Source organism: Ursus americanus, chromosome 13 (genome assembly GCF_024610735.1).
Source record: "Ursus americanus isolate L20-20 chromosome 13, mUrsAme1.1.p, whole genome shotgun sequence".
Lineage (NCBI taxonomy): Eukaryota > Metazoa > Chordata > Mammalia > Carnivora > Ursidae > Ursus > Ursus americanus.
In genome coordinates, this window is record NC_142139.1 from 68,793,053 (window position 1) to 68,820,178 (window position 27,126).

The window sequence follows — 27,126 nt, forward strand, 5'->3', positions numbered from 1 at the left end:
GAACTCCTAATCTTTTCCCCTCAAAAACAGCTTCAACCTGCAGCCTTCCTTATCCCAGTTGATGGGACTTTCATCCTTCCAATTGATCAGGCAAAAATTTTTGCCATCATCTTCACCTCCTTCTCTTTCCTCACCTTCACATCCAATTCATCAGCAAATACTAAACTCCAGTAACTTCTCTACTGTCTCGGCAGTTTCTACTCTGGTCTAAAAAAACCACATCTCTTTTGCCTGGGTCTCTTCAATACATCAAAGCGTGGACTTGGAACTCAAATGCTTATCTTTCTAGTGCCAGACGACAGGGGGGGAATAAGCCAGCAAGTTGGTTTCCATTAAAAACCCGAAATGAGAAAACTCACAAAATGACCTCTATCAGGACATATGTATCAAACATCCCTCAAGTAGAATTAATGTGACACGGAGTTCCTCCTATGAAAATCCTACCATTGCTTCAGGGCTCAGTAGACTTCTTCCTCACATTCAGCCTTTCTCAACAACACAAGCCTGTAGGGGGATCTTCTGGCCCAGAAGCCGTACAGAAGGCTAAACTAAAATATAGTTTATCTACCATTTGATTTCATTCTATCTTGTATTGCACGCTAATCTTTTAATGAGTGTTAATCTTGTTTTTCCAGCTAGATAATGAGGCAGAGGTCTTGGCTTGAGCAAAAGTGGGATTCAGATGTGTCTGAGGTCTGGCTTGTGTGATGACTGATAGGTGTGGCCACCATAAATTATTTGCATATCAATTTTTTGCTTCAGAAGATTTTAAGCACGTGGGTGTGTGCCTTCCAGGGTGGGTGAGGGGAAGATCGGGAACTGCGGAAAGCGTGGTGTCCAACTTCAGTTATTAGTTCCCTGCTGAGCCTATGGATTCAGGTCTGAACCCATTAGAGAGAATTCAGAGGAATTTTTTTCCTGGGCGAGTCTTAAGGCCAGAGAGCTAAGCTGTTCTGCTTTGATGTCTCCGCGCTAAAAAGAAGAAGAGAACGGGTGAATCAAGCACACTGCCTGCTTCTCAGGGTCTCAAGCCTATCAGCGAGGCTCAGGGCAGGTCAGGGCTACCAAAAGCAAATTTGGATCCCATTAAAAAAAAAGTTCCACAGCCCCTTCAATGACAAATGGGCTAAACCACATACTAGCAGTTTATGCTGACAGATTACACAGTCGAGCTGACTCCTTTCCTAATCTCCAAGTACAACCATTTGTACAAACTTCTCCTCCCCCTGCTACTCTGGTAACTCCCAGTTTGGTAAATCAAGGATAGAGTAAGGGCATCGTTGTCAAATATGGCATCTCAGGAGGACACTGAGGGCAGTGGCAGTGGTCTGTGACTGCCCCTGTGTGACATCAAGTACATGGTGGGAAAAAATGTGAAGATTGTTCACGACCACTCTCAGAACATGCCCAGCAAGGAATACCCTGGTGGGGCATTGACGATAGTGGGAAATTGTATGGGATTTTAACTTCCTGCCTTTTTTAGGGAGTTAGCCTGATCTGGAGAAATTCCAAGTATTAGTTTTCCAGTGACCTTACTGAATCCATAGACAAGTGAAGCACTGAGAACCGGAAGCTAATGCAGATGCCACAAGTGGGAGGCCCAGGGTGTTCACTTCTCTGGAGTGTCCCAGACCATCAATATAGTGCATTCTGGTTAATCAGATTTTTTTTTTAATTTTAAAACGTAACAAGTGTCCTTTCGAATCAGAGGTATCAGAAGCCCAAGTGGGGGTCAGATCCAACTTCTATCAGTGGATTTGGGAAAGTCATATAACTTTGCTGAATTTAATTTTCCCTAAAATTTATATATATATATATATTCCTTCTTAGCCTGACCTCTTTGAGGGTTGTCAAATATATATATATTCCTTCTTAGCCTGACCTCTTTGAGGGTTGTCAAATATAAATATATATATATATATATATATATATATATATATATATATATATATATATATATATATATATTCCTTCTTAGCCTGACCTCTTTGAGTGTTGTCAGAGTAGTCTATGTGAAAGTGCTTTAAAAACTATAAAGTACTGTACCATGTGTCAGGATGGCTGAGTGGTCTAAGGCACCAGACTCCAAACTATAATGCACTGTAACCTTAAAATATTGTTATTCATATAATAATGTGTCTATACACATAACCCAAGATTAAGGATTGAGACAACAGTTGGAATAATTTAAATTTTTTCTGAATTTACCTCATTCGCTAAATATTTGTAAAGAAACATGATTGATTTTCCAATTCATCTTGCATCACTTTATGAAATTAAGTTAAATTAAAAGGAAGTCCCCCAAAATAAGCTCTTGGTCTTATTGAGTATTAAAGGCCAGTTACTCATTAGTGAAATGCCCCACACAGCATGAGCGTCTCACCAAACACAGACAGGAGAAAATCACAATCTGTAGATTACCTTATTTCTTATGAAATAAAAGATATCCCAGGTAAATCACCCAGACGATGCTTTGTGTCCTTTAAACCTTGCCATATCACTTGATCTCTTGGTCTGCTCTCATTTGTCACTCTCCCAATTACCAAAGCTAATGGACTTTGCTCATTGCCCTCCTTCCCTGACACTGATGTTTTTCCAGAAGGAGAGACAACATTTCTTAGACTTTGGTTTCTGGGGGAAGAGATGACCCAGTGGCTTTTCCTAATACTGCTATTATCACATTTTCCAACTTAGGGAAATTAACTACATCTCACACTTTGGTCCTAGCAGAACACAAATAACAGACTCAGGCATCTTTCTGTCATTCAGTTTGTGGCCTAATCTCAGAGACATTACAAAGATCTGAAAAAAATCACATTCTACCTTACACTGATTCTTTTATTTTTATTTATTTTTTATTAATATATCATTAGCATACAATAAGACACGTAGATCTTCAGAGTGCTCAGGTTTTTTTTGTTTTTTTTTTTAAGATTTTATTTATTTTATTTATGTGACAGAGAGACAGCCAGAGAGAGAGGGAACATAGCAGGCGAGTGAGAGAGGAAGAAGCAGGCTCCCAGCAGAGGAGCCCGATGTGGGACTCTATCCGGGAATGCCGGGATCACGCCCTGAGCCGAAGGCAGACGCTTTAACGACTGCACTACCCAGGCGCCCCTGGAGTGCTCAGTTTTAACAACTGAATATACCAGCTGAAACAAGCTATAAAAGTATGGACATCAGATGCACCCATCAGCAGCACTGAGGACAAAATAGTAAACCTGGGTTTTATACAGCTTCTCTCTGAGCTAGCTTTAATGCCACACACAGATTTCCTGAGTAAATGAGATTCGAATACAATTTGTAGAGAAAAGAATTTCAGTACGGAGCCTGTCCAAGTCTGATGCCAATATGGATGTCAAATATCTTGTACATTTGTACACATCCTTAGATATTTTCTCCTTACAAAGGTAACTCATGCTTGTTGCAAAAACAAAAAATTCAGAAAATACAAAAAAAATCTTAAAAAGAAAATACAAAAGGCTATTTTACAAATATAAATATATTGTGTCTTTGTAATAAAAGGAAAAGATCATCCATAATCCTATTATGCAGGCAAAATCAATATTAACTTTGTGTCTTACAATTTTCTTCTAAATTCACGTTTGACAGATATAAGTACGTATGTACTTTTTTTTTAAGTGGGATCTTACTATGCATACAGTTTTATGTTGGTAGGTGAAATAAGGAGTGTCTGACTTCAAGTTCAGCACCCACTGAGCAGACTATAGATCTCACCTCGCAGAGACTGTCCCTCGCTGGAGAAGACAGGCTTATGGCGAATCTCAAGGCCACCTGGCCCAGGACCCGGCCCCACCTGAGAAGTCCTCCACTGAAGAACCCCTCGCAAGCCTGTTCAGCATTTTGTAAACTGTCTGGAAAACTGACAGGAACCTTCTGAATGTCGAATTCAAAACTTGTAAAACATTGCAGGAAATTTAGATATCAATATGCATAAGTCCCTGTCTTCTGGCCAATTACTGAGCTCCCTGTGTGAGCAAAAGCTTCGCAGCAGTTCCTGGCATGAGGTGCTTGCTGCTGATGCCATAATCGTCTGCCTGTGAAGATCAGTGTGGAGATGAGCGAGTATTTCTAATCCTGTCATCGAAACTCAGTATGATTCTGAGATTGTGCACGGAGGAATTGGATTTCCAAGACAAATGACTACAGTATAAACCAACAAGATAAATTTCTATCAAGATAAATAAACCATCAAGATAAATTTCTGGGCGAATTTATTCAAAGTCACTATTTTCTCAATTGCTTTGGTAATACTTTCACAGACCTTCAAAACCCCACATTTCCAATTTGATGCACCTTCAGTATGAAATCTCTTTATTTTTTGCAAAGAAACATTAGCTGTTTAATCTTCAAGTAACATCCCCCCAAAAAATACAAAACATATATATATGAAATATATATGTATATATATGTATGTATATATACATATTTCCCCTCTTGAATAGATAGATCCCAAGAAGAATGAAGTAACAAGAGATCCTCTCCAGGCACTCTGTAAGACGGGGACTGTGTTAACAAAGGGAGAGGAGGGGAGAAAAGGAAAAAAAAAAGCAAGAAAAAATTGATTCCCAGTAAATTCAGCCAAAGAAAGCCTGTGATTCAGCAAAAGAAAGCCATGGACGATTTTGTGTGGTTCACAGGCGCGCATATCACTGCCGCTGGGAAAAGGCTGCTCCCTAATCTCAGCCTTCTCAGCCTGCCAGAAGCAAGGAACATTAGTCATAACTATCCTTTCTTTCTTTTTAGGAAATCCAGCTCCAAGGGAAGATCCCAGGCTGTCTAAAAGAAGCTACCTATGAAGAAAAATGAGAACAATTAAGCCCTAAATCTGTACAAGAAACTGTAACAGCTGAGACTCGAAAACGAAAATGGAGATAATGCTAATGATTATGTTTTATAGCCTCAACATGCCTTACATCTGGAAGAGTTCCAAAGCCCTCAGCAGGTTGTCACATTGATAGAAGGGGCCCCTGCTGAGACGCAGCTGCTTCTGGGGAAGAGCCGGCATCTGGAGAACAGCTGCATATCAATCCCTGAAACACAGAGAGCAGGAAGGCAAGAGCAGCCCGCTACAAGGGCGCCCCTTCCACCTGGAGCCTCCCTCCTTGGCTCCAAAGATTCAGAAAGGCTGAGGCGTCACATTTGCTAACTAATGGAAATACAATCAAAGCTTAACTCTCTGTAAACTTTGGGGAAGGAGACGGTCTGGACAGGTCAGCTTTCTACTTAGCTGAAGGGTTTTGAAACACTGAAGCCCCAACTTTTGTTTAACCCTTACAGACGAAACTTACCGAACACGTATCATTGGATTCTCTGACTTTCTCAATTCAGCTCAGTCAGAAATTCCTAATGTTACGCTTTGAATTCATCCAGCATTCATCAACATGAAAAGATTTATGATGTATCAGTGGGCTTTTGTTATAAAGAAGCTTCCAAAGCATTCTTTATGTATACCATTGTGCGTGTGTTTACACACACACACACACACATGTGCACTCACTCACTCATACACAGAGGGAGGGAAAGAGAGAGAAAAATGACATTGTGACAGGAATTAGCAGACTGCATTGCTTCTTCCACCCTTCCATTAACTAGCAGTGTGACCTTGAATTAGTCACCTCAACTCTGTGCTAAAATGAGGGAGGATCATTAGATGTTCTTTAAGGGCAAATATTAATGTCAGTGATTAAGAATTGTATTACTCCAAATTCTTTTCTTCTTCTCCCTCCTTTACTTTCTATTTTTTCTTTCTTTCTTTTCTTCCTTCCCTCCTTTCCCCCTTTCTCTCCCTTACTCTCAATCCCTAGTTGTTCATTATTTTTAGTGTTAAAACACATGAGCCAAGTAAGCCTGAAATGCAATGCAGCCCAAATGAACCCAAGGTGCATAAACTGGCTTGACATGAGGTGTGCATTTGCAATTAGATGGCACAGTACCTGCTTGGATGGATCTTAAATCTTATAATAACATTGTTAGAACACCTTCTAATGATCATCTCCTCAGTAGCCCGCCCCCATATTTGTGAATTACACATCTTGGGAAGAGAGGAAAGAGAGAGTTCACCAGGAATCAAAATAGCCTGAAAAGGCTTCTCGGAGATACGGAGATAATGTAAGATCTGGATTGAAGGTAAATGTAAGGGAAATATGTTAGTGGGGACCGCAGTGTGTACAAAGGCCAGGGCCTGCCATACACATGGTCTGCAAGGGCACAGGAAGACCCAGAGCAGGGGACACACGCTCCGATGGCCCCCTGGGGGCAGCTGAAGCAGCCCCGGGCTCTACAGTAAGGAGCAGTGCAGACTACCGTGAACCAGGGAGCCCGGACCCACCCTAAGGACTTTGCTGGGAATTTTATAAAATATTGACTGAGCAAAACAAAGAGATCTCCAAGCAAGATAAGCCCAGAGGACCACAGTGTGTGACCTGGCATAATTATTTAAATGGCTCGTGGTTTTATTTTTTAAAAAAGAAGTAAAAGGAATCGAAATTGCATGGCCTTCATAAAAAATAAGTCAACCTTAGGTCTTGATGAATAAAACATGATGAGGTTAATTTTAAATCCCTTTTATGCTATCTGTCTCCAGGAGAATTTTCCATTGTCCTTGTACAATAATGTAAGTTATCACATTGGGGAATTTTTGCTCATCTATAAATAGCTCCTTCACCCATAACCCACGGATGACAGCCTACTTTTATTATTTAAACACGTCTCCAACTATGAAAAAGCTATTTCCAGGAAGTCCAAATCTCACAGCAATATTGCTGTCAGTTAGTCTGGGATGCATATGTTGGGCAAATGTTGCAAGAGAGAAGGTTTCTGTACTGAGCCTTATTCTGATTCAGCAGAAGAAGGAAAAATGAGAAAGAAAACTGGCACCATAGGGCTAGGAAGAAATCCTGGCAGCCAGGGCTAAGGGTAATTACCAAAACCAGAAGCCGGAAGAGTTCCTGTTTGTTCTTCAGAGGGTCCCCAGGACTCAAGACAGGCCAAGAGATAAACCAAACCATATTGCAAAGATCCGTATTGATAAACTATGTTTACAGTTAAAGTTATTTGCCTCTGTAAATTCAATTATCCCTTCTTTGAGAAACCTGGTGTAGGAAAGAGGAAGTTCTAGCTGTAAGAATGTTAAGATTTCCATTCTGGAGGGAGGTTATGACTAAGCTGGAGCCGGAAGCAGAGAACTGTAGGCTGAAAGGATTGAGTATTTCCGGTAGTGTTGGCAAGACCCAGCCTACGGCACACTCTGAGGCTGTTACCACCCACCGAGCACCCCAATGCTGGCTATATACCGAGGCACGTTTGACTACCCAAGACCCCAACAGACTTCGTTCAAGGCTGGGCCCAACACTGAGAAAGGCTTGTGACTGATAATAAATGTGGATTTATACAAATCCTGGCTTGGATTGTGCACTTAGGTCAGCCCTGAGAAACCAAGCACCTGACCACCGAGGTCCTATCGGAGACTGCCTTTGACCACAAGACCAGTGCCCTCGCCCTGTCTCAAAAATCTGCTTGCCAGCAGCCTCACACAGCCTCTTCCTGGACCCTGTCCCAAAATAAAAAATAAACTAAAACCAAGAACACGACAATTAATCCAGAATGAAGTCACCACCCTCTAGAGAGACTGGTGTCCCGTCATCCACCAGAGACAAGGAAAAGCTCATAAATGGGATTCTCCCCAGTCTTCACTGGTCCTCTGCCCCAGTTTGGCAGTTGGGACCTCAGGCTCTAGTCACATGGCTAGTGATAAACTCCCTGTTCTGCTGCTAGTTGTGACTTCATTACCTTCTGTCTCAGTTTTCCCATCTACAAAAAGATGCTACAGTACCAACACCTCCTTGCAGAGCTATTGTGAGGGTAAATTGAGATAAGTCCTGGGAAGCACTAGAACAGGATCTGACATATAGGAAAGCACTCAGTAACAATCGGCTATTCTTATTTGCATCAGTTTTCAGGAGACCACCAGAACTTACTCTTTTAGAGAGATCATGGCCCACTGCACTCAGCTCTGTTCGCTGTCACCCTTGATGACAGGTCCACGGACATCGTTGATTACTGTCATCTCCAGCATTTCATCTTCATAGGGCCAAGAGCTTCTGCTCCTCTGATCTCTCTGCCAAGCCTCCCTCCCCTTCCAGACCTTTCTGTCCTGCCCTCTAGAACTTCTCTTCTATGGGATAATTACACTGTCTACCCCTCCTACATCTGCCATCGTCTTGGGCGATTTAAGCATTTACATGAATGATGGTACATAGGAACATCACATCTAGGATTGCAAACTTCAATGTCAACACGAGCAAAGCAGGGAATAGGGGTGAACAAAACAAGCCAACTTTGCAGTGTAATGAGACAGCACACAGCAGCAGTGGCATTGCCATTAACGGAGAGGGGCAGGGAGGGGGCAGGCTAGAGACTGAAGACTCCCCCTCTCAGCACCAGCAGGATATGCCACATGAGAATGCAAATTTCTAAAGAAAATAGAAATCCAAGATTTTTCAATGTTGGCAACTATTTCAGCTTTTAAAATTTAAAAAAAAAATTTTTAAAGCAGATTGCGGACCAAATAAAATAAGTCGATGGGCCAGATTCTGCTCCTGAGCAGCCACGTTGAAAACAATGCCTCAGCTCCCTCTGTCTCCTAGGCAGCATCTTTTTCTCCTGAGCTCCACATCATCTCTGCACTGTCCTCTAGTTTTCTCTTCCAACCCCGCTTTCATCCTGGAGGTTCTTACACATCCCCCAGATCTCATCGTAAACATCACCCCCCGCCGGCTCCCCACTTCCTATTGCTACAGTATTATAATTTCCTCTTTTTAACTTCCTATTTACTTATCTGGATACTCCTCTAGGCTGTAAGCATGAGAAAGGCTGGCAAGTGCTTGTCCTATTCACCACCATATCTCCCTTGCTCGGCAGCATGCCTGGCACACTGGGGATGCCCAAAAAAATATTTTAAAAAGAATCAAAAAACAATTTGTCCATCCCTGCTTTGCCCTCTAATCTCAATGCTGAGATCCATATGCATATTTCCTAAGTTCTGTCTTCACCTGGATAGACTCTCGGAAGCTAAAATTTACCACATCTGTGGTGGTTTTAAAAATAGGTCCATAAATTCTCCCTTCAAAAGAGGTGGAGCTTAATTTTCCTTCCCTTGAGTAAAGGCTGGATTTAGCTACTTCTTCTAACAACAGAATGCAGCAGGAGGGTTGGATGCCACTTCCAAGATTAGATTATGGAAAGACTGCGTTAGCGCATTTTGGCTGCTACAACAGAATCCCACAGACTCGGTAACTTACAAAAAAACAGAAATTACTTGCTCACAGTTCTGGAGGTTCTAAGTTCAAGTTCAAGGTGCCAACATGGTCTGGTGAGGGCCCTCTCTTAGGTCACAGACTTATATCTTCACAGAGTGGAAGCGGTGAGGAAACTCTCTGAAGCCTCTTTTATAAGGGCGTTAACCCCATTCATGAGGGCTTCACCTTCATGTCTTAATCCTACGTCCTAATCTCTTGGAGGTTAGGTTTCAATATGTGAATTTTGAGGGGACACCTTCAGGCCACAGCAAAGACTATGAGTTCTTTTGGGCTCAGGCTCTACCTTCCTCCCTCCTTCCCTCTCCCTCTTTCCTCCTCTTGCCCACCATTCTGCCTCTCTCTGGCACAGCTTGCTTTGGAGGAAGCCATGTTGTGGCAGTTCTGTGGAGAAGTCCATGTGGCAAGCAACGACAGCTCCTGCCAACAGCCACATGAGTGAGTTTGGAAGGGGATCCTCCAGACCCAGTCAAATCTCTAGGTAGCAGCACCCTGCTCTGGCAGCTTGACTGAAACCCATGAGACATCCTGAGTCAGAACTTCCCAGGAAAGCCACTCCCTGATTCCTCACCCTGAGAAACCATGTGATATAATGAAGTTTGTTGTTTTAAGACTAAGGTTTGGGATACTTTATTACACAGCAAGAGATAACTAATAAAACACCTCAAAATTGAAATAATTATTATCCTTCCTTCTCCCTGGCCTCCCTCACTTCCAAACTTAATCCACCCCTAAAATCCCCTGGTTCTATTAATGGCTCAAGCCTTTCAAGTCACTGAGGCTACAAACTCAGGGTCTTCTTTGGATCTCTTCCATGCTTCCTTCATTCCTTATCGAGTTGATAGTCCAGACCTGAGACCAATACCACAACATACACTGCTCGTTCCCCGCTCTACATTCCCTTTGACATCTTCCCACTTCACATCCTGCTTACTCTTTTCCTGGGCCTGCTAACTCAGTCCCCCAGCTCTAATTTTTTTCCTCATAGGCCAGACTTCCAGGTAAATTTTTAATCAAATAGATCATTTTCATAATCAGAAACTTTAATAGTTTTGCATTATTAATGGAAAAAAATCCGAATATCTTAAGATGATACAACCTGGCCTGAATTCTCTTTCCAACCTTACTCCCTACCACCATTTTTCAAATATTCCAAGCTCATGCAACAAATACTTCTGGAATAGTATTATGGTTTGCTGTTACTTGTTCCAGTTATACACTGCCGTGTAAGCACTATGCCCCAAACTTAGTGACTTAAACAACCACTTGGGTTTGATCATGATTGTATGGGTCAGAAATTTCAGCAAGACTTGGTTGGTTTGTCTCTGATCCACAGAGCATCAACTGGGCTGGAGGAATCTACTTCCGAGGTGGCTTTTTCACCTACTCATCTGCCATCTTGGTGCCTTTCTCTCCACATGGCATCTCACCTTCCCGAGATGACTTGGGCATCTTCCTGATGGCCTCAGGATAACCTAGTGCTTATCCTTTTTACATGGTGGCTAGTTTCTCACAGGAAGTTTTCCAAGACTGAGTATTCCAAGTGACTCAAGCTTCTTATGACTTATTCTTGGGAGTCAAGCAGCATCACTTCCCTACTGAATGAATTTCAGGGACAGTCCAGATTCAAGAACAGAAGATTTTACAAGAGTGTGATTAAGGTTAGGTGTCTTTCGGGGCACCTGGGTGGCACAGTTGGTTAAGCATGTGACTCTTGGTTTCAGTGCAGGTCATGATCTCAGGGTGGTGAGATCGAGCCCTGCATTGGGCTCCACGCTCAGCCAGGAGTCGGCTTGAGATTCTCTCCTTCCCCCTCTGTCCCTCCTGCTCATGCTCACTCACATTCTCTCTCTCTCTAAAATAAATAAAGTAAATCTTAAAAAAAATAAAAAAGGTTAGGTGTCATTCTTTGACACCAAGGAATGGGGTGGTGGTGGTCATCTTTGAAGACTAATTATCACTGTACACTTTTCACCTGGGGGAACCCTTAGGATAATTTGAAGATGCTGGGAAGGGGGCTCCAAAAAGAAGAAAGACAAAGGACAGTTATTAATGCATACATAAACTTTTCTTTTCCTTAGAACTCGGGAGCAAGAAGCAGTGAAATGCATAAAAAAATGTGCTGCCACTCCTTTTTTAGGTAAGAGGGCAAGAAAGCAGAACAAGAAATGGAACTAGGTTTTACGACAGAAATATAGCAAATTGATCCAAGGTGCATAGCTAATGAACCCACCCACATACCACCTCTACTGACTAAAATTTCACTCTAGATAGTAACTTCTCAATCCATTTATAGCCTCAGTAGAAATGGACCAAATTCTTCCTTTTTATTGCTAATCTAAACCTAATTATTCTTCAACACCCAAAGAGTCCCCTCTCATCCATCAAGTCTTCCAGGGACATCCTTAGCTCATCATGATTCTTTCTTTTATTGCAACATATACATACAGTCCATGTCTTCATTTCAGGATATGTTACAGTTCATTTAGCATTGTTGTCATATTTTTTAATGGGATTAGAAAAAAAGTAGAGCAGGAATGGCAATGAGATATCATCTATGCCAATTCTTTTGTTTTCAGGTGAGGACATGAAGGCTTAACATGAGGCTGAGTGATTTGAGCAAGGTCACAATAGGGTCAAAGGGCTGAACTGATCTCCAAGCTCCTTCTCCAATGCTCTGTTCCCATTAGAGTCCATGTGTTCATCAGTCTTGTATCCCTGGTGGGGGGAGGGGTAAAAAAAACTCTTTGAAAGTTAAAAATGCTTTCTCTTTTTGTCTCTGACATGTCACCCAGCAGGGTAAACAGTAACCCAGCAGGGTAAACAGTAAGAGCTCAATGTGTACTATGATTTGGGGACTGAAAGAGAAATTCTCCTTTAGTCCAGCTATAATATTGGTCAAAGAGGACGGTGCTAGAGTTAAACCATGTTTTTAGCATTCTCCCAAAGAGTAAAGAAAGAATAAAGATCTCTAAAAATTGAGTAAAATAGAATCTAAACATCCAAATGATTTGTGAGAAGATCTACACCTAAGATGGCAGGTTTATTGCAGATGAAGAGAGAGCAGCAGCAGTCCATAGTGGGGAGAAGTGGGGACAGTCACCAAAATACAGCTGTGCCTAGCAGACCAAGAGTCCAGAAATCAAGACCCCATGGAATTCTCAGAAGTATCTGGGGGACACTTGGGGTAGAACAGGGAGCTAATTTCCCAACTCAATGCCGTGGATGTTTGTTGAATTATAATTGGATTTATAATTGAATTATAAACAAAAGGTTTAACTTACATTCTAGATGTGACCTCGTAACCATGATTCACCTTATCACTCTTTGACTGCTGATAGTGAATACGGCTTTCAAACCATTTATTCAATAATATGAGGACTACTTATCAGCTTGTACTCACTGGTATAGCAGGACGAATTGTTTCATGCCAGACCTGTTCTGATTTATCAGTCACCTATTGTTAGAATCGGGTGGATGTGACCCATTCTTCAGACACCTACCATGTTCAGTCTTATGTTTGGTTATCTGTGTTCTTTGCTTATCCCACTGGATGAAAAATCCATTGAAGGCAGAGAGTAAGACAGCACAACATTTTCAACAGTGCCCAGCAAATTGAGGACTTCTCAACAAATCTTTGTCTACTTGAGACAATACAGTCAACTGTAGACAAACATGGGTTCAAATCCTAGTTCTAACATCTATCTAGTAATGTGTAGCTTTGGGCTAGTTATGTAACCTCTGTCAGCACTAGTTTTCTCCTCTGAAAAAATGGGGTAATAATATCTCCCTCATAAATTTGTTGTGATGATTAACTGAGAAAAGAAATACAGGCAAAAACACAGTGAGTAAAGCACAGAATCCAATGAATAAATGAGGTGAATAAATCAAGCTATTATTATTTTGGGTGTTTTAACTCTTCACCATGAGCCAGTCACCTCCGACCCCATGCCCCAAAAAGTAGGCCTAATCTTAAAGATTTTTAAGAACGGAGAATATTTCTCGCTCTCCCAACACTGAAGCCCAGGCTGGGAACCATTATGAGCTTAAAAACTCATGTTAACATTCATCCTTCAACTGGGCACACTAAGAAAGACATACCTCATAGTCCTAACATAAATCCACCACTATCATGTAATGAAGGAAAACCACTCAAAATGTGTTTCCTACATGAGCCCACATGTTGGCTGAAACCTTTCAAGAGCTCTATTAGCGAGACAAATTCTGCATATCCTGCCAGGAAGGAGATCAAGGAAGAGAGTCAGGGGAGAGACACATTTGATTTTCCATGTCTCCTGCTGGACCCTTCTTGTTCCCGCAGTTCAGGCAGAGACTTGAAAATTCTAACTCTCCAACTCCTCCTACTCATGAAGGATTTTTATTTTTTTTTCCTTTTCCCCACTGCACAGAAAGGCCCTAACCAAGCTTGAGCAAATTAACTTTCTCCTCAGGCTTTTTGGGACTGAACACAGAAAATTTAGTTTCTCCAGCCCCTCTCTCTCGCTGAAAACAGTCGACTTCTCCACGGTGTCTGCAGCAGACCTAGGGGGCAGCAGGCCACAGGGCCCTTCACAAATGCCTTCCTCAGTGGCTTCACGTTCTCAGCCACTCCAACCCTGTAATTTTCCAGATGACTTGAGGTTTTGAAAGCAAATGAAGCAGTGAAACTGCCTCAGCTGCTAAACTCTTCCTGGATCCTTTTGGAAATGGCAAAAAGCTGCCATACGTGGCAATTTCAGTTTTGTGAACACTTTTCTTTACTTTTCCATATGAAGTCATTAGCTGATCCCAATTTCCTTGGAGATTAAGAGCAGCTAGATTCTGAGTATATATAAACAAATGTGAAGCCCATTTTTATTGAGCCATAACCAGATAGTAATACTTATGTGGCCTTTTGTAATTTACAGGGCATCTTTACAGACATAAAACTCATTTGATTATGATAACCAGTCTGTCAGGTAGAACACATATTATTATCCCCATATCTGGTGAGGACATAGAGGCTCAGGTTTTGCCCCATGTCAGAACACTGCTATAACGCAGAGCCGAAACACAACTCAAGATGATTTCCAGTGTAGTGCCCAGCCCAGTAGAATACACTTGCCCAGAAGTTAAGACTGAAACTCATATGCCTGCAGATGACATGACCATTTCACTGATAGCTCTTCATTTGTTTATCTAGAACCCTCCATCTTCTCCACTGGTCCCAATTTTTGATAGTCAGATGCCTTGTTTTATCCAAATTGATTTCTTAAGGAAGATCTTAAAATAGGTGCCCATTTAACCTTAGATATGTTCAGATCCAGCGTGCCTAATAGCACACCAGCCGTATTCTTTCCTTTAAGCACAGAGAGGCGCTAATCATAATTCTTCTTAGATGAGAAGGGAAATAGTACCTTCCCTTGTCAAAAATATGCAAAGAGAGAGGGCAGGAGACTAAACGGCATCTAAAATGGCTGCAGAAAAAAACCTATGTGACTGCTGCAGGGCAGAGAACCTGTCTCTCCCCGAAGGGACAGACCACACAATGAGATGCTGCCATTATTTTAATATAAACTCCTCTTCTCAGTCATCTCTGAGATGCCCCCTGTAAGGAGAGGGCCGTTTGGGGCTGGAGCAACTCAGCCAAGTGTGCAACAAACCTTGAAGAGGAGTATTCACTGCCTCTTCCTACTTCCCCTACACAGTCCTTGCGCTGGGACATCTGAGGCTGGCCAGTTTCCTAAAAGCTTTAAGAGAGTCCAGACTCGTTAATAAGCAAATGAACCAGCCAAAATGTGGCTAAAGGTGACTCAAAAAGTGTTTTATCTCTTAAATAAATTAATAAGCCTAAGGGAGGTTTCTTTCATTTCAGATTTCAGGGTAATCCGGGCTATGCACAAAGGTACACAAATGATCTAGTAATTTAAAAAATAATAAGGATAGTTCCCAGTTATGAAGCACTTGCTCTTTGCCAAGCACTGCTTTATGTATCTTATCGCTAGTCCTCATAATAATCCTGAGAAGCAGATAGATAACGTGATCACCATTTTACAAATGAGGAAACCACGACCAGAGAGATTAGGTGACTTTCCCAGAGTGACACCTCAGACAAGTACTCACGCCCCTCAGAAGCCTGTCCTGTGGTTGAGGTTAGAATGGGCACTTCCGGCTGCTGTGAGATGTTCCTCCTGGTTGGCCTATGCTTCAGCCAGCAGAGTGATATGGATGCTCAGGTTGTAAAACAAAATTTGGTAAGTGGCTGGCCTGGCCTGTTAACAATCCTGGGTTCTTTTTCTAGAACAAATTTCATGATAATTGTGTTTGGGAGAGAGAAGGGAAAGTAAGGATCATTTGGTCCTTTTTTTTTTTTTTTACTAAATTAACCTACTTTTTCTTTCCAAATGATCTACCCAGTAGTCCCCATGGATGAGAAAAATGAATAGATTATATGTTTACCCCTAAATGTGTCCCAGGCGGCTACTGGAGGGACATTCAATCCCCTCAATAATTTCCAAGCTTCCTTGGAAACATTTTTCCCTGTGGATGTGAAACCAAGGTCATAAAATTTTGGAGTGAATGGAGAAACTGAAATACAATCTGCAATTCACCATCTGGCATCTACTTAATAGTGAGGCTGGGGAAAGGAAAGAAGTAGAATTCTTAACATTTTCCTAGATAAGCCAACCTGATAGAGAAATCCTTCTTGCTGGCATCTGTGCCCTGGGCTCTGTGGAGTAACGGCCAGTCCATCCCTGCCTGACACAGCGGGGAGGTGAACAGAAGGATCTTTGGCTCCATCTCAACTCTGGCACTGACCAGTTATGAGATATTGGACAAACCACCAACACTCACCTCAACTTCTATACTAATACAATAAAAAATGTAATTATGTTTAGTTTTCCCAACAAGAACATGCTTACATTTATAAGTACAACCGGAAGCCTACAGGGCTAAAATTCTCATTTATTCACACAGCCATTACCGCCTTACTAAGTTTTGTTAACGAGATGAGGCCAAGGAATCACAGGTGGACCACGAGTTAGCAGGTTTACGTGGTTAGGGACTAGTTAGTGTTATAAGAAACTGAGACTTTTCTAGAAAAGATGTTGGAGCTAGCTCAAGTAGAGAAGGACAGCCGGTAAGAATGGACAGGAAGATTACCACTGCCAAGGGAAATGACTCGTACTGAGGTGTTAAGAACCAGCCAGAACAACCTGATTAGAAGACACCAAAGTATAAGGCAAAGAAGAAGTAACCATGGGAGCTTTCCCACTGCTGACCTATCTCATGACTAGTTCTCCTCTTTATCAGTAGCCCTCAGTTTTCCAATACCAAGAGAAACACCGCATGTGATTTTTAGTAGATTTAAGGACAAAACAAGGGAATGAACAGCACACACTTTCTAGCAAAGCAACCTCGGGCTGCCATGAGAATCCACCACAAACTGGGTACTTTAAAGGAACAGAAATTTATTCTTTCATAATTCTGGAGGCCACAAATCTGAATTCTGGGCTGACTCCTCCTGGCGGCTCGGGGGGAGAATTTGTTCCATGCCTCTCTCTTAGCTTTGGGTAGCTGCTGGCAATCTCTGGTGTCCCTTGGCTTGTGGACACATCATTCCCATCTCTGCTTCCATCTTCACATGGCCTTCTTCCCTGTGTGTCTCTGTGTACTCTTTCCTCTCTCCATGAGGACACCAGGCATTGGATTTAGGGCATACTCTAGTCCCGTGTGACCTCATCTTACCCTAATTACATCTGCAAAGACCCTATTTCCAAGTAATGTCACATTCTGAGATTCTGGGAGAACAGGAATTGGGGGAGGACACTATACAATCCACTACAGCAAGTAAACTGTGAAGTTCTTCTTCTTGTTAAATTGTACTCAGTAGTAGCCTTATGAAGAGCCACAGAGCAAATCAGAGCAGTCAGTCCTTTAGGTTCATTTTTTATAGCATTCCTTACCTGTGTCTTCCCCCATAGACAAAGAGCTCCTTAATGGATAGGGCAATGTCTTATTAGTTTCTGTGTCCCAGTGCTTAACATGGTGCCTGGCATACAGGTAGGCACTCAGTGAACATTTGCTGAGTGAATGAATTTTCACAGGAACAGAATCTCTAAGGCCTGCATTATTTCACCGAAACTTCTGTGTGAACCTAAGACCCATGAATTCCTTCTACTTTAAAGGCTGGGATTGCTCTGTTCATCAGAGTGGTTTTCTTTTCTTTTCTTCAGGAAGGAAACAAGGACCATGAGTCAATTCATGGGAACACCCCTCTTGATGGCAGAAACCAAAAATTCACGTGACTCAATTGTGGCAATAAAAGGTCTTGCAGAGTCCTGCAATTTTAAAGTAAGTTCTTTGTTGCCATTTCCTCTTTTCTTCCCGGATATCTATTTTGGGGCTTCCACTCCATTCCAGGAACCCCCGCACAGCCTGCTAAATTGTCTGAAACCTCGTTGCACTTGGTACGAAAGCTCTTTTCCTTTTCTTGAAGGATGTTTGGGTGGGAGGTGGAAGGAGGAACCGCAGACGTGTCACTGGGAGGAAAACATACTCCTTATTCATGTGGGCTGAGTGTTACAAAGGCAGAGTTAAATTCAGGAAATACAATAACCTGATTCATGCCTGTTTCTTATGCTGCCAGCAAACATGAGATTCAGGTTCAAAACGGTTACCAGAGATGAAAGAAATTCCCACCAGCACAATCCACGGTGAGAGTACGTGCCCTAGTCCTATCATGTACCCATAAGTGCAACCCGAACCCTGTCAGAACTTTGGGCAAAACCAAAAATTCGAGGAAAAATATGCAAGTGAATTTATTGATTCACTCCAGGCTTGAGTTCTTGGGAATCAGCCCTGCTTTCTGTCCCCAGAATATGATCCTTGCTAGTGTGGCAAGGAACTAGCCTCAAGTCAGCAAAGTCTGCAAAACTGGCCTTCAGCTACTCTCTACAGCCACTTTCCACCTCTCACGCGACACTGGGCCAACTCTCCTTCCCTAATTCTCTTCCACACCAATCAAATCTATACTCAAATCCCACAGTCAGCCTACATACTAACTGACCACTTAAAGCAATTGTTCCTCGTCCTGGTGTGCACAAGAATCCTCCAGGGTATTGACTTTTAGCGGGAATTCCCAGGTGCCACCCTCAGATACAGGGCGGGTCTGTGGTGTGCCTGAGCACCTGCACCTTCCCTAGGTAACCCCGTGGGCCCCCCACTGAAGCTCCAGGCTGGGGGAAATAAAGCTTCCCATCATTCCTAAACATAGGACCCCACCTATTTCACAAAATGGGGAGTGGAGGAAACTACACAAAACAACCACAAGAAAATATGACAGAATTTCTATTTTGACAGAGCATTGACCCAGAATTCTCCATACCAGTTTTACTTTTAGACAGGTAAGGGATGTTTTAAAGAGATGTCGGAGCATAGAAGCCCCGGTGAAGGCAACCTCTCCTCAGGAAAGCTACCCTATCGACTTCAAAAATCCTGAAAATTCATATAAAATGGAATGTTACTCAGCTATCAAAAAGAACAAGTTCTCAACATTTGCTGCAACATGGACGGCACTGGAGGAGATAATGCTAAGTGAAATAAGTCAAGCAGAGAAAGACAATTATCATATGGTTTCTCTCATCTATGGAACATAAGAACTAGGAAGATCAGTAGGAGAAGAAAGGGATAAAGAAAGGGGGGGTAATCAGAAGGAGGAATGAAACATGAAAGACTATGGGCTCTGAGAAACAAACTGAGGGCTACAGAGGGGAGAGGGGTGGGGGAATGGGATCGGCTGGTGATGGGTGGTGGGGAGGGCACGTATTGCATGGTGCACTGGGTGTTATACGCAACTAATGAATCATCGAACTTTACATCAAAAACCAGGGATGTACTGTATGGTGACTAACATAATATAATAAAAAAAATTATTATTTAAAAAAATTTTTTTTAAAATAAACATTTGTAAGCTTGGGAAAAAAAAATCCTGAAAGTTCGAATCCCCCACTGTGCGTCAAACGCCGGACTGGAATTTACTCAGACATTACTCTATCTAATCCTCACTAAACACTGAAATGCCAATTCTGTGATATTGTTGTCCACATTTCAGGAAGGAGATAAAGAAACTAAGGTTCAGAGGGGTTCACTGACTTGCCCACGTATACAGCGTTGGGAAGTGGCAGTATCCCATTTTATCCCAGTCTTCTGACTTGAAGTGTCCAATGTGTCATGCTATATTCCAGAGCTGCCTCTAATCTCTGGCCTGAGCATAGCTTGAAGGCAGTGACCTAGGGACCAAATCACTGAAGTGGATTACAGTTGAAACTAAACGGCTAGATGACTGATAGGCTAATCCCCAGAGACTGTGGCTTATTTTCTGAAGTACAGCTCCCAGCACTGCTGCCTTTCACCTCCCTCCCCAGGACATGGGCATGTGACCTCCTCCCCCATACATCCCACCCCACCCTACACACAGTCCAAATTGCTAAGCAAAGATTGCAGGGTTCTAAAAAAGATGGCTGGATTGTGCACATGCAACAAGACGATAAACACTCCCTTATCCATCACTCAGGAACATTCCACCAGAATCCTTCAAGGATAGACTTTGGATAGTCTCTCAGCCTACAACAGCAGTCCTTGGGTCATGCCATCTTCCACCTGTACGAAAGAAAAGAACCAGAGGAGAGAGAAGCACATAATGTGATTTTTCCCTGAACCCCACACCTTCCAGAAATAGCCCTGATCTCAAGCAATAAAAGTAAAGACAACATTTCCAAGGTCTGGGATGGGGAAATAAGCAAAAAATAGAATGTTTAATCAATGCAAACATTCTTGGAATCTGAAACATCTGGGAGAGCTGGGGTGGTGTGTGGGGAGCCCGGAAAAGGGGGAGGGTGGGTAGGGACTTGACATTCTTATCCCATGTTTATCTAAAGCAGGAGCTGAGTAACCTGCTCTTAACTGCCCCCAGCAAGGCCACGCGGTTGCTGTTAACTTTTGTTACTAAATACAAGGATATCTCTCACTTTGAGAAAAGTCAAGACTCAATCATAACTTTACCAGATTAATATAAATAAGGGACTGATTACTTATGTATGTTTGGAACTGCCTAAGCATATATAACCCACAACTGTCCTAGTGGGTTTAATGAGGTCTTCTTCTTCTCCTTCTCCTCCTCCTCCTCCTCCTCCTCCTCCTCCTCCTCCTCCTCCTCCTCCCCCCCTCCTCCTCCTCCTCCTCCTCCCCCCCCCCTCCTCCTCCTCCTCCCCCCCCCCTCCTCCTCCTCCTCCTCCTCCTCCTCCTCCTCCTCCTTCTTCTTCTTCTCAATTTACATGTTACTTCTTAGGAAACCAGTGTTATGCAAAATGAGGCCTCTTGGCACACTGGAACTTTCATGCAGAGATAGAGACTTCCCTGAAAGCTAATGGCATCTTGTAGGAATATCAGGGCCAACTAAACAGATATCTATAAGCTGACATTATTTATTCCCTCCCTCCCTGTTTTATACCACTCGTCCCACGAATACTCTTGATGGTGAAGAAAGATATATGATGATTCCATCACATAAACCAGCTTATGTGATTCGAATAGAGATAATTCTTGTTATGGTCCTTATTTTTAATCCAATAGAGATCTGAGCACAGGGCATCAAGGTAGAAAGTAGCTATAACCCAAGCCCCAGGAGAGCCATATGCCATCCCCATGTATGCAACAGCAGACTGGACTTTCTCTGTGCTGCACAAGGCTGTCCCATGCTCTGCTGAATCCCTGGGCCCTGGCACCTAGCAAGTGAAAAAAGGGAATCACGGAGTAGTTGCTTAATAAACGGATGTAGAATTATCATTATCACTTTCTTTCCTCTCCTTCAGCTTGCTCATATATTACCTCATTAATCCTCACCTCAGTCCAAGGAAGAAGGTACTACCACCTGCATTCTCCAAAGGTAGCTCCAAGAGTGCAGGTAGCTGGTCCAAGGTCACACACTAGTAAGGTACAGAAGCCAGATTTAAACACTGATTGACCAGTTACACTGCTGGGATTACACTACGCTGTGTTTCTTCCATCACACATTCTTTCTCTTTGACCTTTGTCCACAGAGCCATGACCCAAAGTTCTTATGCTCAGTTCTTCCATCTCCAAGCCAACAAGTGGACTCATGAAATGGGTCATCTTCATGGTAAAGAAGGGGCAGCAATAATGTGGAAGTTGCCATATTTTTCTCAGGTCTGTGTTGCTCTATACCTAGCACAATGTTCTTTACAGAATAAGTATGATAATCACTGAGTGAATGAAGAATGAATGAATGGAGCTAGTGAGGTAGGTACTATTTCTATCATCAACTTGGAGATGAGAAGAGAGGTCCAGAGAGGTTAGGGCAATTTCTTACCCCACACTTAGTCACTGCCTCGCTGAGAGGTAGTTCTACCTCTTTATCCTGAGGGTCCTCACAGCCTCTGCTCAGAAGGAGCTCTGCCTCCCCTGATTGTGGCTGCTCACTCAGCCCATCTGATGTCGCCCCAAATTCTCAGCAGCCAGCAGATGGCCACCTGAAGACTCTCCATTTCCATCATGGTATCTCTCCTGTGTGGTCTTTAACATAAAAAGAAGAGACTGAAAAATAAAGGACTTTGGGGAAGAGAAGATCAGTTGCTTTTCTTTCACTATAGGCATCCTTTATGTGATAGACTCAAACCATAACCAAAAACTGGGCTGGGAAGCATATCTGTGTAAAGGAAATCTTGTATCTATTCTTTCTATTTTTAAAATGTGTTATGACTGTAAAAGTTTCCCATTACGTGAAATTGACAATGTTTGGTGTGGACGGGGTTCGAATTTTACCAGTTCTACAGCACGTTAAGTGTGTATTACAGCAGTAGAGCCACAATGACTAAAACTACAGCACCAGAGAATTGTGGAAACTGGATTCCTGCTCAGCCGTTAACCTTCTTTTGTGCAATTCCTAGCAACTCCCGACTCTTTCCTGACTCCGGACATCTGCAGTTCATCCGCTTTCTCAGCTCCTCAAATTTGTTCCCAGGGTGGGAGATTCCCTGACTCTGTACTCCAAATTCCCAGAATTTCGTTTCCTTCTTTCCTTTGTCTAGATATTTATAATGTTTGATAGAACTTCACTGAGGCCCACTGATTCACATTATGTTTCAAGTTTAAGGTTATGCAAAATGAATAATTTACTAGTCAGCAATACACTAGTCTGACATTTCCTTGGAATGAGGGCTGCCTGTAGGGGTGTTACTATTTTATTTATATTTTTCTTTATATATATTAAGATTCTCTCTGTGATTAAAAGTGTCATTCTATGATTAAAGGTGACAAAACATCTAGATTGTTTTTTCTCACACTGAGGTGTCAATTAAGTCACTCTCAAAGCCTGATAGGTAGTTCCTAACAAATTAACTCACATTCAAAAGAACAAATAAGTAGACCTCAATGTATCGCTAATCCCCAGAGCAAAAAGTCATTTTTAGTTGATCCTATTAAAGACTAAAATTTTATTTAAGACAATATAAATACCAAATGGCTCAAGGCCCATCTCCCACAAAAGAAAGTAAGCAGGTAAGATTAAAGTAGACCAGTAAGGATGTCATGCCTCTCCCAATTCTAAACAACTTTTTTGACTTTAACTACTTGAGAACTACACAACATGTTTTCTGCACATGACCTCATTGAAATTTCCCAGCAATTCAACAAGGTCAGTATTAATTCTTTTGATGATAGTGTGACCCTCAACCTTATTTTAAAATATAGAATAATGTTTTGGGGGTAGAATTTAGTGATAAATAAAGTAAATTTTAAAATTAAAATAAATAAAATATAGAATAATGTGTTTGGTTATGTTTATATACCACCGGATTTCCCAGCAGGATATACAGGTAGGAATATCCTATGAGAAATATGGGCCTGAATGTTGATTTATGTAACAACATGGATAAATATCTCAGATATTGTGTTGAATGAAAGAAGCCAGACCAAAAAAAGAATACAAACTCTACATTCTAGAGAAAGAGAGAGAGTTCAAGGACAGGCAAAATTGATCCATGGTCAAAAATTTTAAAAATGTTTCCCTCTAAAGAACGGAAGTGACTGAGAAGGAGCCTGATGGGATCTTCTAGGGTCCTGGATATGTTCTGTATCTTGACCTGGATAGAGAACATATATATGGAAATCCATTAACTGGACAATTAAGATTAATGCCTGCTATAGACTGAATGTTTGTGTGCCCTCAAAATTCATATGCTGAAACTCAGTCCTCCAAGGTGATTATATCTGGAGGTGGGGCCTTCAGGAGGTGATTAGGTCATGAGGGTGGAGCCCTCGTGATGGGATTAGTACCCTTATAAGAAGAGACCTGTAAGGCTTCGCTCTCCCTCTGTCTTTCTCCCTCTCCGTCTCTCTGTCTCTCTCTCCCCTCTGTTCCCTGCGAGGATACAGACCCACTGCACCATCTGCATACCACCAAATTCAAGTTGGCCAGCACTTTGATCTTGGGCTTTCGAGCTTCCAGAACTGTGAGAAGCAAATTTCTGTTGTTTAAGCCACCCAGTCAACGGTATTTTTGTTACAGCAGCCCAAAAGGACTAAGAGAGCACCTCTGGCACACTTGATTATAGGTATATGTTAACTCAATTAAAAGAAGAAAAAGGGAAGAAAAATAAATCTAGGCCTACGGTTCAAGAGTGAAGCGGGGCCTGGAGATACAGATTCTGGGGTCACTGGCACAGAACTAGAGGAGCCTTCTCAGGGAAAGCAGGACCAACTGCTGTGGAACTCAGCCCCACGTTGGTGTTCCCTGGAGTTGTACAGTTCACAATATTCACAGCCAAGTGCAGCAGCCCTCTGGAGAGCATGAGGAATGTGGAGAACATTCTGTGAGCAAATGAGGAGGAAAGATGCCAGGGGATCATCAGCATGTAAGGGACAGACAGGAAAAAAGGAATCATCAAAAGAAGCACATCTTACCTCAGAAGCCTGGTCCTCTGCCTACCAAGCACACTGACAGATACATAAGAGATCCTGAGTTAATGAACCGATAGATAGAGGAATGAACAAATGAGACAAACCACTATGGCTTTCACATCTGAGAGAAGAATGTGGTAAAGTTTTTACAAGATACCAATTTTGGGAAACCAGTTTTAAAGATGAGAGGGGGTAAAAATGAGTCCAGGATCTCGTTAGATGATGGAATGGCAGGAGGAGATGAGGATCAGAAAAAGGGGCTAGGTGACCAGCCAGATGGCCAGGTCCTCAGGAAGAGCAACAGGCCTTAGAAAGAGAAAATATGTGAGTGCTAAAAATAGACTCTACTGTCCTCACATTCGCCCTGAAGACCAACTCAACTTGACAAAAATGAAAACAAAAACAAACAACAGAAAACTGCAAAGTGAGGCAGGTAGAATAGGAAAATGTTGGGTGACTATGGGAGGAAAAAGGACAGGGAAGGTCAGGGTGAACCTGACACCTGACAGGGTGTTTGTGACAACTGAGTAAATCCTGTGATGGCTCTGGGGTTTCTTATGGCCATAAGCATCCTGTTGTTGCACAAACGCACACCACGCATGTGTACAAAGACACAGTTAGCCAGCAAATGACAGAAAATGATGCTTCCGTCCCTCCACTCAGGGAGCTAGAGGACCAATTGTGCATTTAGAGTCTATTTACAGTATATACAAAAAAAGACAGATGGTGCTTGTCCATATAATTAGCATAGAGCACGCGTAATGATATGCACAGTTCTTGGAAGACCCTGCCCACTCCCAGAACCCTGCAAAAATATTCCACCCCTGTATTATAACTGCCCATAAAGATCTAAGCCCCACATATACCCAGGGCAACTCAGGTCCTCGATGTGAGTGTGCTCACGCTCCCTTCTCTCAAGTGTGTGCTTCTCTTTGCAATAAAGCCTCTTCTGCTATACTTTACTCTGACTTGTCCTTGAATTCTTTCCCTGGGGGAAGTCAAGAACCTGGCACCAGATGGTAATTGAGGTCTCAGGACCTGAGAACTCACCAAGTCTCTGGTATCATATTTTTGGCAACGCAGCCAGGAGATATTTGACTGCTTTCATTCCCCCTACTCTGATACTTACTGTCTCTCTTCCTCTTCTGTTGTCTCTTTTCACCACTGCCATTCAAGAGACCCCAGAAATAGTAAGTGCTTCCAAACTCCACCTGGCCTCCACAGACAGGTTAGTCTACTCAACAAATTGTCCTTAGGGAAGTCTTTGAATCTATGCTAGTGATTGCTCTTCTGGGAGTCCTGCCTATTATTTCCATCCTCTGTAGGACTGGACATTCTCCCTGCCCCTTTCAGAAACACTTCAAACTTCTCTTCCAAGGCCCTGTCACTCTAAAACCTTAAAAATTACACCCTCTCTCTATCTTGACTTTGACTCTCTTATTCTTGACAGTCCTCAGGAATTGACACTCCAAATGGCGGCACAGGTCAAGCAGTTAAAAGCCATTAGGGCAATCACCACCCTCCAGAAGTCCCCCATATGAGGATAAGTTGGTTATGGGATGGCCTAGATGGACTTCAGATCACCCACCAACCATAACCAAATGTCTGTGCATCAAGGCACACTGTGATATCATGCATATCCAACCCTGTGGCAATCCTGAATAGCCATTTCTTTTATTTCGAGGACTACCATTTCACTCTGACTGGGCCTAGCTTCTGGAAAATCTCTGTTTCTATTGTGGTTAAGGGGACTATTGATTGTCTTAACAGTTTCAAGTTTTTTCGTCAGACTGTTGAGTAATGAATAGAGCCCTTGGCCCCAGCTGCATCAGATTGTCGAGGACCACCATGTCACTCTGCCTTCAGTGCTATCTCTGGAGAATCTCTCTCTTTATAACCTCTACCCCACCCCACCCCCATTTTACTTGGTCTATGGAAGCCAATTCCACTGGCTACTAGACAGAGGTTCTCTTGCTTATCTTTTAGCCAACCACTCCAAAACTAGTCTTCTATCTTGCTGGCCTTCACTGTCCCATCATACCTGGACTCACTGTCTCTGTGTTGTTTCCATGATTAGTCAGGGTCCATGGACTGACACCCCATGGACCCATGGGACTCATATTGCCTTTCTCTTTGCTTCCTAAAGCATGCCCTTACTTATAATCCTTCTTTTTACCCTAAGCAGGATCACTTTGCAAAACTGAGCCCATCCTGGCGTTGGTTCTGACAACAGGCCAACTCCTCCTCCAAGGCAAAATCTCTCTGTAGGCTTTTTAGGGGTTACGGAAGGAAATCTCTTCTTACCGATTTTCTTCAAGGCCTAACTTTACAGACCATACCGTGTGGCACTCTGTCTATTGTCCAGCTGGACAGGGCCAGTATGAGGATCATCATTTTGCCCACTCTCATAGAATTCAGCCCACAATATGGACTCCTTGGTTCTGGAAGACTTCCCCTTCTTTCCAAAGTCCCAAGGGCTGTAGATATTTGGACACACAGCTGGTTGAAGATCCACTCCCTGGAGTGGGCAGGGTGGATGCCTGGCTGTGGGCTACGGGTCTTCTGACTACAGTGGACACTATGGGAACCCAGAGGATCCCAGGGATGCCTAGGTGTCAGGAATTAGCCAGAGGCCAGGGATGCCTGATTGCCTCAACAGGCTAAATGTATCCTCTCCCTAGAGTGAACACCAAGTTACTTAGTCTTTTTCCTTCTCCTCTGTTTTCCAGGATGAAGAACAGAATTATGGGTAACTCTCTTTCAGTGCCCTGTGACTATCTCCTGGGCTACATTCCTAAAAAAAGAAAAAAAAAAACCTTTAAACTAGATG